At 37.9% G+C, this 14,854-nt stretch overlaps 1 long non-coding RNA gene across 1 annotated transcript; it reads right to left on the reverse strand.

The window, feature by feature from the left end:
* Positions 1-14,639, reverse strand: LOC148420496 (uncharacterized). Its single transcript, XR_015866475.1, has 3 exons — positions 14,562-14,639; positions 246-289; positions 1-83 (listed from the first exon to the last, which is right to left on the reverse strand). It is a non-coding gene; the product is annotated as an uncharacterized LOC148420496 (long non-coding RNA).
* Positions 14,640-14,854: the final 215 nt, after the last annotated feature.

Genomic DNA, 14,854 nt, shown 5'->3' on the forward strand with positions numbered 1-14,854 from the left:
CCCTTTTTATTGACTGGCAATCAGTCCAGGTTGAACACCACTCCTCACCAAAGGCTGTTTAGGGGTAGTATGTTGATTGAATCCTATAACAGAAACGAGGCACCTGGAAATTGCATTAGACCTGGAAAAAGTATTGTGAAAAAAAAATGCATAATTTTGTATGACCATTATGGGGTAGCTCTATTTGCCTAGTTAAATGTCTACTTCTTGTAGTACGTGAATGTTTTGCAGTGAGAGAGTTTTACCAGTCAGGTTGATTCTCACTCTGAGTGTCTTCAGGTGTCTGCCTCTGTAAGATAAGATGGAAGAAATATGCTATACAAAAAAAAAAAATAATAATAATCACAGCACAGAACAGGCTTCATCTCACGTATGGTGTCATTTCCCTGTCACGATGTATCTCACTTTGAATCTTTTGGGTTCAGGAGTCTTGTTTAATTTGCTTGTGCTGCTAATGATTGATTTGACTTCATTATTGAAAGAGAATTTGTTTTTTTTTAGATTATATCTCTTACTGTCTCATAGATCTCTCAAATGGTGTTGAACATTGATAATCCCATTCTGTTGGAGTACATTACTTATGAACCATGCCTGTGTAGTTAATGTTTACATAAATCCACACCGGCCAAAAACACTTCTCTCTACTTTGTTCACTAAACAGGTGATTCAGGTTAGCACATTCAGTGTCTTTTATTTCTTCCAACTGCACTGTCGCGACATGGTGATTTTCCCCTCAGCAGGGTGCCAGCTACTCGACAAACCATAGTTGAGTGCTTTTTTTTTTTGGTTTGTTTTGTTATGTGTGTGTTTTTAAGAAGCCTTCTCACAATGTACATGTAACAAGGCAAGAGTGGCTATATTGTGACCATGGCTTAGTTTTTTTTTTGTGATGTTCTAGTTTTCGGTTCTCATATGTATGTCAGCTGGATATTTGGCAATGTATTTGTGTTCACTATTCATGTCAGGTTTACCTGTTATACATCTGTGAGAAATTATACTCAAAGAAGAAGAAAAGTCATTCTTTCCCAGATCATGACTGAGGAGAGTGGAGAAGCACTGCACGAGTACAATTCTACTGTGCTTCGATACAGCCTCTCCGAATGCTCACTTTTTATTTGATTCAGAAGTCTCTAATGTTATGAAGGTTCTCGCCCTAGAAAGGCCGGAACCCAGTGTACTTGTCCTTGTGTGTGTGTATGATTAGTGCATGTGTGGCAAAGCATTTTGTGTGTCAAGACAGTCTGCAAGATATTTTGTAGATAACAAGTGAAGTGATATCTATCTGCGGTTAAGCTTGAGCAGGCTGGTCAGGGCTGTCCTTGCCATTGCAAAGTTCGAGACAGCAACCTTCCCATGGCAAACATTGTTTCATTGCAAGCAGTGCATCCTTTCTCACGACAATGCATCTCTTCATTGCAAGTCGTTATATTGATTGTAGCAACTGTCTAATCACTATTTTAACAATTACCTGCTTGATTTTTGTTGTTTTTATTTTGGAACCCAATCATAGATGAACAAACTTGCATCAATGTGGTCGACATGGAAGTTTTGATGTTGCTATCAAAGCATGGACATTAGCTTTACATTGTCACAAGCACCCAGCCATCATGTCTACCCATTCATCAGAGGTCGGCATTTTACATTGTATTGTTGGTCTGTCATTTACAGTCCAGTCAGTACGCTGTCATCACGTCCGTTGCCAAACTCAATTCCCCCCACCCAAAAAATAAATAAAACTTGCCCAAGAAAATACCAATATAACCTCCTTTATCCTAAAAAGCCAAAGCTAAACCAAAGTCTTCCCTTCAATCACTCAATTATACTAATAAGGTAGACGAGCTTAACAATAAAACACAAAACCCACACTACAGTCCCTAGTAGGGTATGCATCTGTACTTTAAGATGTATGCATCTACTGATCTACTGCATGCTTTTAATGTTTTCCTCATTCAGTGCAGCTGATTCAAATGATCAGGATGGTCACTGGTTTCGGCCGAGCTTTCTGATGAGCTGATCATTTGAATTAGGTGTGTCACGAAGACAGAAACCTCAAAAACATGCAGGATAGCTGCCCTCGAGGACCAGGTTTGGACATGCCTGGTTTAATGAGTTCCATTGGAACTAGACTGCAATAAACAATCAAATTCACTACAGAGTATACACATCATAATGTTTCAGACAGCCTTCAACCTCTGGAGCCAATCTTTCAGAGGTCATTTACAGAAACTGTTAGATTAAAAAAAAAAAAAAAAAAACATCAATTTGAGCAGATACCATCTGTCACATACATGACAAAGAAAAAAGCCAGTGTAAGTGATTGAACTTTGTGGTGTGACTTGGTCATTGTGTTGTGTGTGCCCTTGATTACATGGCTTCAATACCTGCCCTTAATTAACAATGGACAGGCACTTGAACTAGAGCCACTCAAGTTTGGCATGCTGGCCAAAGAGACCTATCACTATCACTTTCCCCTTTTTAAAAGGGCACTCACTGGGTATGGGGAGGAGTTTGGTGTTAGTGTTGACCTGGCTGGACGTGTGGTTGTGGCGCGGGCGCCAATCCCCTAAATAAGGATGACCACTTCGGAAGCTGGTGGCTGTCCGATCCAGAGGTGCAAGTGGCAGAGGCCTTGCTAATCTTCGGCCTGACAGCGGTTTATTAGGGGCCAGTGAATGTGAGTGACAGAGGCTGGAGCTTCTGTCCCAAAGGCACTTCTCTGCCAGTGCACCATTTTTGCCTCACCTGATGGATTGCCCACCTCTGCCATTCATATTATCTATGGCTGTTATTACGGTCTGAGTTGTATAAAAGTCTCTTGAAAATATTGTTAAACAGTACATGTTTGTTTTGTGTAAAGCCCTAATTTGTGGCATGTGATTATAACGAAGGTGAAAAAAGGAAGTGTTAACATCGTTGCTTGAAGGGAAACAAAAGCACGGCATTGCTGTCGCCCAAAGCAATGACAAAGTAAATTTGGATAAGCATTTAAACTTTTCAAACTTTTCAAACAATTTCAAACAATTCTTTTGATATATTTTTCCACAATAATTGTGTGCTGCACTGTTCATTTTTAGTTTATTAATAGTACAAAGCAATAGTTTTGTACTGTATTGAGTGTTTAAGGTCCTCCAAAATGACACTTGATACTTAAAGTTATACATCTGCTTGTATGTTGTAAAGAAGCTAAGTTTAACGTGGGTTGTCAGTGGACGACATGCTTTTTGGGTAAATTATTTCCAAATCAAATGACATGTAAGCTTCTTTTTCTTTTTTTCAAGATAGTTTGAAATTATATCAGACTATTTTGGGATAATCGTCTGTGGTATAATTACAGTTTAAAATATTTAAAATAAGCAATTATCAATATTGTAGCTGCCACAAATGCTGTATGAATATATTTTTAACAAGATCAGTATTAGTGCCACTACTCACACAAATAAGACAGTACAGGTCGCATCAATACACAGTGACACAAAAGCACAATTTCTTTGAAGCATCTGAGTTGGAACAACCACTCACTCATGTTAAGAGCCGCAAAAGCGTAACTGGCTGTCGCCACCTGCTTTGTTATTCAGAGCCTACTCCACAGGCAAATCCACTTTAATTGGAAGAGAAAAACAAGCGTGCACGACTCCTATTATGCATAATCAGGATGATTAATTCCCTCTGTGCATTGCTTATGTTCAAGGTGAACACTCTGTGTGGCCTAATGGATGTGTCACAGAGGGAGTGATTAAAAGACATGCAAATTTGACAGAGTTGAATTACACCCATTGCAAAGTACTGTTTGGTACATGTGAAAATAATGTACATTAAAGCACCATGCTGTCATAATTTGATTGCTGTCAGGGTATAACCTGCAAATTGCTAGTTTGCTAAATGTGTTTTGACCTTGGTTGCAAGATGTGACCGTATCACATGAGTGGCGGCCGCATGAGTCACATAATGGCGCTTGGTTTGTCAGAACAGTAATCAGCTACATCAGCAGGCATTCGCAAAAAGTTAGTCCGCGTGGTGAATTTCTCTAAAGCTTGTAGTGGTTCTGGCCCGGCTGTGTTTTCTGTAATCTGCCAGGCAATGCTGGTTGGTAATGAAAATGAAGAGCTCTTGGATTTAGGCATCTTGGTTGGAAAAAGATTGATTCTATAGTTTCATACTGCTGATGTCAAGATGGCGAGAGCCCACATGGCTCTTTCTCCTTTAAAATCCCTTTAACTCCTCCTTTACTACTCAAACTACATGTCTTAGTTAATATTCATTGGTCAAGAAGTCAGATGGTCAGGGAGCCAGCAACCCCCAGCCTCAAGGCAGGCCCTAAAGGAATGCTTTTGTCTTATCTGACTAGAAGTTTCACTGACAAAAACTACTGCAATGAGACTTTAGCAAAATACTGAAGAAATTAATAAAAGTAAATGAACATCCAAAAATACACTTAATCAGTCTCGGTGTTTGCTTGTTGATGTTGTGGTGGAGCTCTTGACCATAATCACACATCTACAACACACACTTGACAATCATTTTGATCGGAAGTGCATTCGTACGTTCAAAACAACATACGTCCCTACAGATGTATACCATGATTTTATTGGTCAAGCCCACTTGGAAATAAATTCTCCTCCATATGGCCGACGACTCTAAATGAGTTTAACACTCCTGCTCTGGATGTTGCAGTGGTCTACCTTCAGGAGGAAACCATTTTTCCCCAAAATTAAGTTGTGAGTCAAATTTTTAAACCATTCAAATGTATTTCACAGAAATATTGCACAGTGGACTTGTTTGTCCCTACAAAGATTCTGGGGTCTGTATTTTTGTTTTTTTTTACCCCCCCTAAAATGCCTTTTAAAAAAGTGCTATCTTTAGGCCCAAAACAAAGCATTTTGTTTTAGTATCAGTGACAAGTCAAATAATACACAATCAGGTAACAATGAGACAGAAAGTAAAGAAGCGAAAACGAAATGCTTCAGAAGCTCGGGAAGAGGAACAAAACAGACATGATGAAACTAAATAAACAGATACTGAAAGTAAATTGCAGACTTTTCTACCAAAATAGACTGTTACAGTATATCAGTGACTGCAATCGGAAGATGATGATGACAGATGTTATATGTAAATTCATTCTCTTTTAATATTTGTTAATATCTATTGTTGGTTTTTGCTCACGTCTTGTAAATACAATTTGAACTTTTGACTTAATTTATGCTTTTCACTGCACTATTTTTGGCACTCCAAACATTTCTCTCTGGTCCCATAGTTTTTTAGTGTTGCGAGTCCCAGGGTCCCAACATTTTTCAGAGGTAAAATGAGCACTGTATCTTAATGGACTAGCAGAAATAATCCATACTACTTTATTTTTAGGGATCCAAGAAATAATACTCATTTATGCACCTTTTATTAATATGACTTTATTCTCTTTGTTGTTTTCCACATGAAAATATGGTTTTGTGTTCAAAAAATATATTTGGGTTTTCTTATAATACAATTGAAATGATAAGAATTTTGTAACTTTAAAATAGTGATGCATTAATGGTTCTCATTAAGTGGCTTTATACTTGAAATATGTGTTACTGGATGGATGGATGGATAGATAGATAGATAGATAGATAGATAGATAGATAGATAGATAGATAGATAGATAGATAGATAGATAGATAGATAGATAGATAGATAGATAGATAGATAGATAGATAGATAGATAGATAGATAGATAGATAGATAGATAATTAAAATATGTTTACGCTGAAAAATGATAAATTGAAAATAATACAATAAGTATTTCATCTAAAAAATTATTATACTAGCATCATTTTTTTAATCCATTATGTTTTTTAAATGACATATTACATGTGTGCATGTATTTACAGTGCTCATTCATAACATTATAACTATAACTGTATATTTGTAATTCATAAAACTACCTTTTCATGTATTAAAAAAAAAAAAAAAAAACATCTCATAATAACCTCACTCCATTCTCACATTTTGCAAATCAAGCCTCCAAAAAGCCAAACTTGGCCCCCACCTGTCATGGGCTCAAGTTGAGGATAATTATCTGACTGTAAATTTGACATTGCCCTTGTGAATGTCTTTCTGCAAGGAATCTGATGACAATGTGACCTTTGACGCACGACCGACAGTAATCACCATGAAAATGGGCTCTTTGCTCCACTCCGCATCTGTGGTCTGGGCGGAAGACCTTGACTTGATGTGATGATAGTTCGTCCAATGTAGACAGAAAAGAGCACTAGCAGCAGCCTTCTACGTGTTCTCCCGTGTTCTTTCCATTAGGACATTAGTGCTAATGGTAATGCTATCTCGGACGTTACCGAGCCACTCTGCAGTGCTGCCTCGAACGCTGAAGAGCACAGCCCATTAAGAAAGCAAACAATAGCCATTTTTCATTGGCCATGCAGGCCAACAAGTAATTCGAAATATGCTATGTGCATTTATGTCCCAAAGTATGAAAGTTAAATAGATGCTATGCCTAACTTTTAACATTCCTGTGAACATTGAATTCTTACTAATGTTGTCTTGGTGGAATATTAATGAAGCTGCACAATCATCCGGTTTTATTTTTTAATCCGTTTCTGGAGCTGGCCATTTGTTGTCCACTGGAAATGACATCTTGGGTAAGCAGGGCTCAGGTAACAACCAATCATGGCTTATCTTTGTTCCTGAGTTTTTTGAGTATGGTCATTGGTCATACGATGTTTTGGGCTGTTATTGGGCTGTTTTGGGCTGTAATGTCACAAGCTTATATATGATCGGACAAAACAATTGGACCCTCACAGTTAATTGAATAGGGCAGTCATTTTACATTGCCACTGCCAACTTCGGGATTTTTTGTTTATGGAATAACATTATCTGTGTGCATATTTCAGTCATGATCCCTGTATGGAGCAATAGAAGTCTCTCAACAAATGAACTTCATTTTTGTGCGTTGAACCTGAGAGCATTGATGTCATTGATGTGATTTGTAGTACTATTTTAATATTGGGAATTATGACTAAAAAAGGTTGTTTGGCAGCAAATTTCTTCCTGATGGGCTTTCATTTCATTGAGATCATGCTGCAGACAAATATTTGAGCGGTACCAACTAATGAAATGGCATGTAGCTCTCCTCCCAGGCTTATTTGTACAATCGTGTGCCACACATTGTGGCACTTTTGCAATAAATACAGAGCATAACATGAAAACACAGCAGAGAATTGATTGTATTCAAGTAAGGCGGCTCGCTCAGCAACTGGCGTTTAACCATGACAGCCGAGATTAAGCTGAAAAAATAAAAGTCAAAGTTGAATTGGTTATCATGACTCCCAAGATTGCTAGTGATGTTAAAGAGAAAAGTAAGAAGATGATTTATATGGAAATGAAGCTGGCGATAATCAAGAAATACAAAGAAAGCTAAGATAGCCGAGACTAGGCTACCCTTACTAGGGAATATGGCCATAACAAGCGTCACTAGAAGGTAAATAAATCCTTTATATCTTTTTTTTATTTAGGATGTTATTTAATTGTATGCATGTATATTATATATAAGTACCGCTTACCATACTGTTTTGATTCCAATTTTTAGTATGTATATACAATTTCTATGTTTTTACTTTTTTTTTTTTTTATACGCATTAGCTGATTAACATAGGTTTGCATTGCCCGTCATACGGCGAATTCGCGTCACAATCCCAACCGCGGAACGGATTAACCTCGTAAACTGGGGGCCCATTTTAATTACAAATATACACGCAGTTTATGTTGCACAATGCATTTCCAGCCGAGTCTTAGCACTGATGTGAGAAAGGGCAACACCTGATCCAATCTGGTGGTAAGAGGGAAATGTCACTGTCTTTTGAGGCTTCAAGCGCTACAGTACACTGAGTGGACAGCAGATGAGTGCTAAGCCTGCCCTTTTATTCAATTAGCGCTCATGACTAACATTTGAAAGTTCATTACAGCGAGGAGGATTGTCAGACACAACTCATCCTGGTTATCATGCCTTAGACTATTGCCCACTGGTCAGCGATACAGAGCTAAAACAAGTTAAACACTGGATAACACTCAAAGACAGCTTTTTCCCCCGAGCTATTAAAGTTCTGCATCACGGCAAAACAAGAACTCACTGAAAATAACAACTGTGATTTATATTGTATTCTGTTTATTCTTTATTCCGATGTTATTTTATTTATTGTTCATATAATTAAGATGCACCAATTAAAGCAGCATGCCAAATTTAATCGTACTGTATATCCGTTTGCAGTGACAATAAAAGTCATTCTGGTCTAATCTATTTGCATTTGCTTGTATTACAGTGCTTCATAATTAGTGGGCTTCTATTAGAACAAGTCAATAGAACAAGTCAAGCAAACAGAGAAAAACAGACAATACTCATATGCCACCATGACAGAGCTAACCCTGCATTGTAAAAACAGGCTGCAGGCAAAGTGTGTAAATATAACCTTGCAGGGGTTATTCCAGAAGGGTCAATAAAAAAGGAGCTGGAAAGCATTTAGAGGTCCTCAATGGAGGATCTGATTCCTCATTCGGCCCTGGCGGTTTGTGAGGATATCCCAGCCAATCAATACAAGCACCATTAAGCTTAACAAAACTATTCAGTCTATAATACGGGAAGCTAAGCTACAAAGCACACTGGGACACCTGAGCAGCTTTCAGTCTTGTGGAGATACACGTGATCACGCATAACAATAACAACAAAGCGCCTCTGATATTTGAATGTGTTTGTTTTTTTTTAGTCAACATGAACACTGGTGATATCCCAAAAGTGCCTTACCACACATTGTTATGAAAGGCAATGGTAAGAAAAAAAATAAAACTCGTTTTGACTTGCATCCCAAGTCTTTGCTTTATGACTGCCAAAAACATTTAATTAAATTAATGACTGCTTTTCTAGTGTACTATTAAGAATTTGTTTAAACAACAACAACTGAATCAAATGTTTATATTGATGACACGTTTACACTTAACAAAAAAAAAAACAAAACACCTTAAAACTGTGCAGTGTGGATGCTAAACCAGCAGGTGACAATGTCTACTTAACTTTTATCTGCGGCAGGTAGCATATCAGCTGAAAGGTACACAATTGGGACTGGAATGTGAAGAGGAGTAAAATTCAGATAGTAAAAAAAAGCTGTAGTAAATATTTATAATAAATATAGTATTCCTTATCATGAATTTGAGGTCATTCACTTATCCATTTTTAAATTTCTCATGTAATTCAGCAAATGTCCATGTGTAAATATAAGGAACTGAGATAGACGCAGGACAGCAATATTATGAGAAAAACAGTGATAACCAATGTATTTTGTTTCAACACTTAGCCCAATTGCTTTTGTTATGCTTAATTGGTTGTCATGACAAGCACTTGTGGGTCTATTCACAGGCTGTTGCTAACCCTCTGCTTGTAAATATATAACACCAGAAAGTAGGAGGCAGGATGATGGAGGATTTATGATTGTTTGCATTAAAAAAAAAAAAAAAAAAAAAAAAACACACATACACACAAGAGAAAGAAAGTGATGAATTGTTATTATTGTAATTGTTCATCATTTTATCATTTTGAACATTTAGGTAGGGAATAATAAAAAATCCTTAATGATATGTCTTAGTCTTAAGTACAAAGTCCTTATGAGGCATGAAAAACACTCAGTTAAAATATAAAACAATTTTGGTCAATAACGGGACCAACACATTAATCTGTGTTAATTTTAACCGAGGCAATTCATTTTCGAGGTTGCTTCAAAAAAAAAAAAAAGACCCAATATTTGATTGGTCCCTCTTTGATCCAGAATGGGTTATTTTTTGACCTGGAATTTGTGTTCATGTTTAGGGTTTTAATTTGGGTCTGAAGCATAAAATATTTGGGAAAATTATCCAAGCTGGATGAGGTACACCCTTGCATCTGCTGCGTCAAATTTTGAATGTCAGACTACACAAGGAGGTACTTGAAACGGAATCAATACATTCGCATGTCCAGCACATTAGCTTAGATTTTTATTATTATTACATTTTATTTGTTTGTATTTTGTATACAGGTAACACTTCTTATCAGGCATTTTTGGGATTAATGTTTAAAATAAACCAATTATTCGCCAAGGCAAAATGCAAGATTCAACTTCAATGATAGTTTTTTTTTTTAAAATATATATTCCTTTCTATAATTTTCTTTTAAACCCTGCAAATGACAGTTTTGATGCTCTTTGATAGAAGAGAGGAGAAGCAGCACAGTCTTGGCATAGCCAATCATTTGAAGCACCATCATATTTGTCCTTAGACCTGAGATAAGAAATTGTACCAATAACAACAATGTTTTGACAAAAACCCATTTGATATCCCCTTAAGTGATGAATCACCATGTCTTCCACCAGTTGCGGAAGTCTCCAACATCTTATAGGTGCACCAAAAAGTAATTCTATTTTCTCTGAGGGTTACAAAATTTCACATCAGGGCTGATTTGAACTCAGTCAATCTTGCAATTAATCACAGAGTGGAAAATCCTCCAAGGGGTAGGCAGTTGGCTTTGTCCTTATCACCTTTGAATTACCTTTCATGTTGAATTTGTCAATTTCAGCTTCAATTGGTTTCAAAGTCACAAAAGCTTTCAATAGTTAGGATAAATTACAGCTTTGACATTTACTTTAACCCATCTCGCACTCTCTTCTGCTCTGAAGCAGTATAGTGTGCACGTGCATGTGAGTGTGTGTCACATAATTGCACAGGCTAGTGTAATTCCACTCAATTTCTGCGTGACACAAAGAACCATTGATTTTATTTCATATGTGCACGCATCCTCATTCACTTTTCATCCCTTCTTTAGATCGCTCCACTTTTTGGGGCAAAGTAAACAATTACACAACCAGGGACTCACATTCTTTTCTTCCCTTTCCATCAACTTGTCCTGATGATAGCCCAGGTGGCTGAATTGAGTTTTAATCCTTAACATATTTATAGCAGTGTATATTGTGTAACCTTCTGTAATCAGCAGAACTATGCTTGCAGTTTCATGACTTCATATTCAAACACCTCACCACAACTTGAGCATTTGGGTGCAGCATTTACGCTTACAATTGGGGTTTAAATTCTGGTGCCTTGCTTGTCAATGTAACTCATGGGGTAAAAAAAAAAAAAAAAGTTGCCCATTACAACACACAAACACAAGCACTTAAATAAACATTCATCCATCCATTTTCTTAGGCATTTTGAAAGCTTCTATCATCATTGTCACTGCACTTGAAATAACTCGCAATCATACGCACAAACGCACTTGCACACACAGACATGCAATTCGTATATGGTTGTAAAATATGGTATATGTAGTAAAACAAAGAGTAGGACGCGACAAGACGAAAGACCTTGGTGCTCTCCCTCTTCTGCATTACACAGGATTTTGACTCTGGTTCTGTTCTTTGTCTCTGATTTATTTTATTGATAACGCTGACAGATATGGTTTTCCTAGTTTCCACAATCACGTTCTAACCCACCCATCCGCTAAGTCATGCATCAGCAATTGAAAGATGTTGCTCCATGTCTAAAATGTCACCCTCAGAGCCTCAGAGGCGGTTGATGAATTCACAGCTCCACAGGGTGCCATGTGGCTTCCTGTTCGTGTGGGCATGACAAAATAATGGAAAAAACTTCAAATATAACAAAAGCAGCAGCTTGTGTACTCTGCGTCGTTCGTGTCTGCTCTTGGCAGCTGCTCCTTGAAGCATCGATTCCTCCCAAAATCATACCGCGTCACCATGGCAACCCTTTAAAATAACAAATGTGTGCCAGAGTGCATACTACTATTTGTTTTTATTCACTTAGCTGCATTTCTCCATGCTGATTTTTTTTTTGTGGTGAATGTCAACACATTAAGCAAGTTTGTATTGACTGGAACAAATGTGAGTGTGTGACCACGCTAATTCCTGCAAGTAAATAAATTAAAAGTTTAAGTTGTCACTTCAAATCAATGCAGAGAAAAGCTCAAGTTAAATCAATAAGCCTTCCTAACTTTCTGCACTGGCACTAATTTGATCTGAGATGTGGATCTGTGTGGGAGAACATACATATTCACACTTGTCCTCAAAATTATTCAGACCCTAGAATTTTTTTTTTTCATTTTTGTGACAAAACCCTTTCATTTATGCAAGTTCCACACAATTGAAGAAACGCAAAATCTAACTGGTATTTCATCGAGGGAAAACCAAAAAATGCTATGTTCAGAATTATTCATACGCTAGTCCACTGTTGTAATTAATAATCAATCCTATCGCGTTGGTTTTTTAAAACTACCCCCCAGACTATTCCTGTATGTGTCAACCAGCATTCTGCATTCTTCCTGTAGAATATTGGCCCATTGTTGACAGGCAAAGGCCTCAAGCTGGCTCAAATTGGTGGGTTTCCGAGCTACCGTTCTCATCTTCAAGTTTACCATAAGATTTGATCAGATTCAGTTCAGGACTATGACTTGACCATTTTAAGACATTCACATCATTGTCCTTGTCCATTTCTTCACTACCTTGGCAGTATGTTTCAGATAATTGTCCTTCTGAACCTTACAGCTATGGCTGAGATGGAGCTTCACAGGAGACTCCTGCAGGTTTCGTGAAGGATTCTGATGTAATCCTCCTTCCTTTGTAATTTCCTCAACCTTGACAAGATTCTCCCTGGCACTGAAGAAGCATTCCCATAAAACTGTTTTCACTACCATGCCTGATAGTGGGGATGGTGTTTTTTTTTTAGCATTTGCATCTCTTAACTCCGCGCTGTTGTTAGCTATCTACCCTGGATGGGGTGTTAATGCAGGGAACGTTTCTATCAATGCATTTGGATGAATAGTGTAAGTGAAACTTATCATCTCATTGGCTGGACTCTTGTAACTGCAAAACAAAATTATTGGTCTAATTAATCAGATAAGATGAGGTCTATAAGATATTATTTAATAAATTTATATTACATTTTGTTTTATGCGCAGCATATTTTTTTGTGCGCCGAGAACGTGTGAACAGTCCGCAATTGTGCACGCGCACAGCTTAAGGGGAACACTCCTCATAAGCCTCTCCTTTTTTTCTAGACTTACTAAGCACCCATAGGCCCAAATAACTTCTGTCTCCTCAAACCACAGGAGGGTTGACCAAAATCTAGAGTCGTGCTGGAGGTGACCTCTGGCCAAAGCCAAGCAAGCCTCAACATGTTTTTTGCGAGTTGTCTTCCTGGGCCACTCAATGTTAGACCTTGAGGCAGTCGTCCCTGACTGGTCAAGGTTTCAATTAGGGCCTTCATTGGGGTCTGAGGGTTGATGTTAACCTCTCATCATACTTTCCTGGCAAGTTTGAGTGACCCCTTACAATTCTTGCCATGCTCACTGATGTTTTTAACAGTGTTGAACCTCTTGTGGTTGTTTATGATGCTCTAAACAGTTGCCGCTTGGAAATAGCCCTTGCTGTGGGCACACACAAGATTCTAACAGAGGTCTTCCCACAGGTCTTTCTTCATGACCGTTTCTGAGTAAATCTCTGCAGTCTCTTTCAGTCTGCCTCAGTACAGCTGCCCCCCACACCGACACACTGTAGGTCAGCAGGCTCTCTACGGCCGAGCGGTAGAAGGTCCCCAGCAGCTTGGGGTCCAGATGGTACTTCCTGAGCATTCTCAGGAAGTGTAACCGCTGACCTCAAATAGACAGGTGTGTGCTTTTCCAAATCATCAGTGGAAAAAGGATGCTCCTGAGCTCAATTTTTATTTCATTAGCAAAGAATGTGAATACTCAGGTGTATGATTTCTTAGTTTTTAAGTAATTTTAATAAAATCGAAATGTGTTCCCTTAAAATGTTTTACAGCCATAATAGGGTATTATCTGTTGAACTGTGAGGTAAGAAATAAATTTAATACAGTTTCAAATGAGGCTGTAAGATGACAAAATGTTAAAAAGTGAAGCGCTGTGAATACTTTCCAATTGCGGTGTCTTATATAAAGCACGCCACGGTAAAACAGCAAGGATTTATTCCAGTAATAGAGAACATCGCAACAGCGGGCATATGTAAGATACAAAATAAAAACATAAATAAAAAATAAAAAACTAAATTTAAAAAACATGCTTAAATTGTTTTCATTTTTTCCTCATGGGAGTCTTTATGTACAGTTAGAGATACCAATTCACCAGTAGTGAGTAGAAATGCAATACATCATACAAGAGCTGTTCGAATACAATAATAAACCACATGAATGTGACAACACACATGACAAAACAGTAAATGATAAGATTTTGACACTGCACTGACAGTGAAGATCATGTCATGAAGTGGAAGTGGCAGGGTGCAATTATCATCACTCAAGAGTCACAGTTTGTTGAGATTGGGGTTGACATTAAAAAAGCTAGTTTATTTAATAAAGCGATGAACAACATAGTTTTCAATAGGGGACACACATGGTTTTCCTATCTTTTTTGATACTGCTCCCCAGTCTTTTATACATACCCAAAGTACTCAATGCTCTGCAATAACAAAGCCATTAAACGTTGATAAATTGGAAGTACTCACTCATATATTCAGTCTGTCTATAACTTTACTTACTTGTCGGAATCCGGACCGTGTCCTCTCTGAACATGTGTGTCTCCTTCACCGCGGGCTGGAAAATAGCCAATGGTGCCCATCTGGTCCACATAGCGGTCACTATACACATAATTGTCCACAAACAGGCATACCCACTATAAAACCATATCAGTGACGTTTCATTCATGGTGAGGTTTGTTTTGGACGTACACTGCCAGACTGGAAGATTCCACCGCCCTCTTCTGGCAGCAGTTTAGAATACACGTAAACCTTCTGGCCCTTCTTAATGTTGATGAATCTGCAATCTGGAGCTA

This window comes from Hippichthys cyanospilos, chromosome 8, assembly GCF_059441005.1.
Source record: "Hippichthys cyanospilos isolate Australia breed blue-spotted pipefish chromosome 8, RoL_Hcya_1.0, whole genome shotgun sequence".
In the NCBI taxonomy this organism is placed as follows: Eukaryota; Metazoa; Chordata; class Actinopteri; order Syngnathiformes; family Syngnathidae; genus Hippichthys; species Hippichthys cyanospilos.